The 4746-nt window shown below is 34.5% G+C and overlaps 1 long non-coding RNA gene across 1 annotated transcript; it reads right to left on the bottom strand.

Moving 5' to 3' along the window:
- Window positions 1-553: 553 nt before the first annotated feature.
- On the bottom strand, window positions 554-1474 carry LOC124207092. Its single transcript, XR_006879747.1, has 2 exons — window positions 963-1474; window positions 554-848 (listed from the first exon to the last, which is right to left on the bottom strand). It is a non-coding gene; the product is annotated as an uncharacterized LOC124207092 (long non-coding RNA).
- Between the last annotated feature and the right edge of the window lie 3272 nt (window positions 1475-4746).

Genomic DNA, 4746 nt, shown 5'->3' with positions numbered 1-4746 from the left:
GTCGAATATTGATTATAAATCCATGTTCTCTCCAGCCCAGATTCATACTTGTAAGTAGTATGTTTCACAACTAGCCACAGAAAACGATGGAACACAACCTGACGAAAGGCAAATATGACTTCAATCTAAATTTGTAATCAATTGAATGGTATTAATAACAATAATAAGAGAATTCATTACCTAAAACATTATTCTATAACCCTACGCCATCGATATATCCTGAAAACGTAAGTAGAACTAAATGTTGCCAGACCATGCTGAAATTGAATCAAAGTAATTAAAAAAATTTGATCTAATAAAGCAAAGCAACAATCAATATGAAATACCTTACGTAAGTCAGACGACAAAAAACATTAATCTAAAAAAATTTCAATAATAAAACATAACATTTAACTATTGAATAACCATACTTATTAGTCATAGACCATTCATATTTTTCATTTGAAACAATCCAAACAACTTTAAATATCGAAAACCACAACTAATTCGGTTCTTCTATCGTCAAAAAAATCGAAACATGTTTTCACGCAATAAAAACACAAAAAAACACGTACTTCATTCCACCAATTTTAATTTCATCCATTCAAACTTCGTTTCAGTTTAAATACATTATCAAAATAAGTTTCTAAATCACTAATTAGCATTATACCTCAACCAAAACAACAAAAAATTCTGTTTTTTTTTCATATCCAGAAAAGAAGACCTCGGCACAGCAACAAAAAAATTCATTTCGTTTCGTCCATAGCCTCTGCAGATTCATTATCAAGCATCTTCTTAATTATCACCTCAGCTCCAGAAATGAAACATTCAGACACGGAATCAACTCTTTTATGTGTGACCGTCTGACCCTAAAAAACACAAAAAAATAACAAAAACAAAGTAAAATAAAATAAATAAATATAACGGTTTGGTCGCCAAAAAAGAAAGATTAAACAACTTATTCGAAGCCGCCATGGCCACACCTTTCAACTTTTCAAGCTCGTTTTTACGAACACATTTTCCAACAAATAATGACGTCACACCTACATAAAAACGATAACGAATTAACAAACACAAAGTAAAAACAAATATTGTACCTAAAATCTTGTCTGTATTGGTAGAAGTAGCTTAAACTTCAAAATCATTCAGTCCATCGAAAACATTCAACTAAACAACAAATTCATTATCAAAAGTGAAAAAATATACCACAAACAAAATGAAAACATAAATACCAAAATCGATAGATGTCAATACAAGTCATCAGAAATAATATCACAAGATGTACATTTATAGCTCTTCCCAACAGGCTCCAACTTTTGCATACAATCAGCCGAGTAACGACACACGGAAAATCCCCAATGATCACTCACAATAGATTTGAAAAACAAAGATGTATACTATCTCTTTTTCAGATGACAAAGAGATTGGACTTTTCACTGATTCCACTGATTCCTTCATCAACGACGTTGACGGCAAAACATCAACCTTTTCCTCAACTTTTCTAACTTTTTGGGGAGGAAATCCACTTTCTACAACACACCAAATCTAACGAAAGGAAAATAATCAGAAACTAACAAAAAATGTGACTAAAAATTACCAAATTATTAGCAGGCAATATGATCTCACATTTATGATCAAATCTATCATCACGGACAAAATTAGGATTCACATCCTTCGGATTAGCATTTTCAATTCTGTAAGTAGCACCAACCTAAAACATCAGCATGAAACAATAACAAATAAACAAATAAAATGAAATCATTAACAAATCATAGTATAAAACAATTCAAAAAAAAATTTACCTTGAACCTCCTAGATATCACTTCCGCATCATGAAAACCAATACAATGAACCACTTCTGTAGCATCTCTCAACTTCACAGCAAAATTTATACAACTCCCAGTTTTTCCAGTTTTATAAGGATCAACACTATCCACCTTCACCTCCAAAGCCCATCTTAAACAAAAAGAATTAAAAAAAATCAACATTTATCACAAACAAAAAAAAGGTAAATACTCACGGATAATTATCATGCGACCATGGACAAACAATTTCACTAATTGAAAACTTCTTCGCATTCACATTCCACTTATTCAAATTACCTGAATCAACTTCACTTAAAGAACTCATTTTAACAACAACCAACTAATACTAAACTAAAACTTTAACTAAGCGTCTCTTCGCACAAAGACAAAGAAGAGAAACAATAACGAAATCATTACGTCTAAAACGCAATGTATACGAAATAATTCTAAAACAAACACTACCAACCCCAACAACCCCACCCACCCTCCACCCACCCCCTATGTGTGACGACGTTCTGAGAAAGTCATGTATTCAACGTTGACCACACACAAAAAAACACAACTACAAAAAAAAACAAAAAAAACAAAAACAAAACACCAAGAGGGACCTGCCGCCACACCGGCACCTCCTGGTTACTCTCGGTAAGTTTCGAGAGTTGGTATGGCTGCATCTATTGTGCCAATTAGTGAGAGATAATTGAAACGAATTTTCAGAATATCAGGGGAGATTTCCTTTCGGAAGAAAACGGTGGGACATATTTGTTTTGGTCTGATGTTGGTTGCTCCCTTCAAAATGATTTTGCCATGTCGATGATGGATGACACACGTCTTGTTTTTCATTCTCAGTAGCAGCCCAATGGCATGTCAACATTCTTTTTTTGGTATTATTGTCTTTCAAAGTTTGGGGGGGGGGGGGGTAGAAAGGTAGGTAGGAGGTGGAAAGCAAGAATACAAAAAAAAGAATTTTGACATGCCGCTGCAATGACATTCAGTGTCAAGAATAATTGCAGCGGTATTACAATATTTCCGGAGAGTCGGATATTTATGGAGACGGGTGTATCTATCTCATGTTGTACCCAGTACTCTACACATTATGGCGCTACGTTCTTTTATTGTTTTATGAATTAACCATTTTTATTTATTAATATTTAGTATTATTATAACAGTAGATATTTTGACACAAAACTAAAAAAAATTGTTAAAAATAATAAACCAATCAAAACCAAAAAGACGAATCACAGATTTATACATTTTAAAATTTTTTACAAGACTTCAATGAAACATTACCGTTCTTTCAAAAATGTAACAATACGATTACATTGACATGTGTTTTTGTTAGCCTCAAAATTTTCATCGTTTTTATTGTTAATTTTTTCTTGCGACTATTTCCTTATCGTTCTTCTCTCGTTTTGTTTTTTATTGTTCGGATTTTTTAAAAATCCATTTCCTGTCATAATAGGGGAAGACAACTCTAGTTGTCTATCAAATTTCTTCTAAAACAAGGAACAAAGATAGGTTTTAGCTGGTGATTTCCATGGAAGATTTACAGCGGTTTACTGTAATTTTTTTAAGTGATTATGTCACCTTTTAACATTTTCCTTTTGGACTACTACTTTTAAGTCTAAAAATATCTTTGAATAAGTATTTTTTATAAACCAACTGATTTGTTTCACAATACCTCAATTTGATGAAATCATGTGATAAACTCCACTCTTTCCACTTTATGCAAAATAGAAACTTCATTACCTGCATCTGCTTAATTAGATCTTTTGAGTTCTGCAAGCACTGCGTGTCCGCATAACTCCCCCTTTTCTCTCTCTCTCTCTTGTACAGACTCGTTACGGTCTCATCACTTCCTCATCAACTTGCTGATGTTCATGAGTTATCTAGGCGAACCCAGCAATTGGAAGCCTAAGTAAGATAATTACTAAAGAAGAGCACCAAAAAGATGTACGCTGCAATTGATTCTGATATTGAATTCACCTAGAACAATTTTGTTTTTTCCTTTTATAAAGCCAACAAAAAATTCCCTCCAAGTAGTGAAGCTTCAGACTCTGACACGGCGGACTTACCAGTTACTAGGGATACGCCTTCCCGCTTTAATCACTTATAGACAACCATTATTCACTAGGTTAACCTAATATTATCAATACTAGAAATAATTTTTCCACGTGGGATGAAGCAACTTATTAACAATTAAATAGCCGTCGTGAATGTCTTTTTTTAAATCATTTTCGTCATTTCATTGTCTAGGCTTATACTCATTTGAAGCCCGATTGGGATGTTACCAAGATGCGTAAGGAGAAGGCTAGACTGATCGTCTTTGCCATATAACGCTTTGACATTTGATGAATATAAGGGGAAAATTGAATTTGCATTTTTGTTTTGTTTTTCTTCATACTTTGTTTGTTGTTATCACACTACCTTCAATGGAGTGGGCGTCGTTTTCAGGGTCTTACACGTTTCCGAATGATTCACTGTAAAATGGATAAAATTATCCACAATTTATCGATACCCACGAATTTTAACATCGAAAGGAATACGGGTGTATTTCATTTGCTATCTCGCCTGCCAAAAGATTGTAGGTAAGAAGTACGTAGCTGCGTGTCAACGGATATTCAATGCAGATAGGCGAGTTTTTATTACACCCAGTGCTGTATGAGTGCTGCATGCAAGACCTCCAGAAAAAAATGTGGAAATCCGCCTGCGATGGCTTGTATCAGAGCGCTTTTGGAGTTGGGGTCTTTCCAGGAAGGAGATTTCAATTCCCTGCACGGCGGCTTTGTGCTAGTGTGTTTCGCCAGTGCCAAAATAAAGCATCGCTAGGAGCCGAAGGGATCAAGGTGGTTCGGCGAAGGACAGCGGCAACCTTCCGGATAACAATCAAAGCACCCTCGAGCGGCTCAGAAGAAAAATGAAGAAGTTGTCCAGTATCGAGGAATTGGCCAAGATTATCTAAAAA

This window comes from Daphnia pulex, chromosome 11 (assembly GCF_021134715.1).
Source record: "Daphnia pulex isolate KAP4 chromosome 11, ASM2113471v1".
NCBI lineage: Eukaryota > Metazoa > Arthropoda > Branchiopoda > Diplostraca > Daphniidae > Daphnia > Daphnia pulex.
The sequence above is the reverse complement of the archived record's forward strand: the minus strand, read 5'-3'. Positions and strand labels throughout refer to the sequence as shown.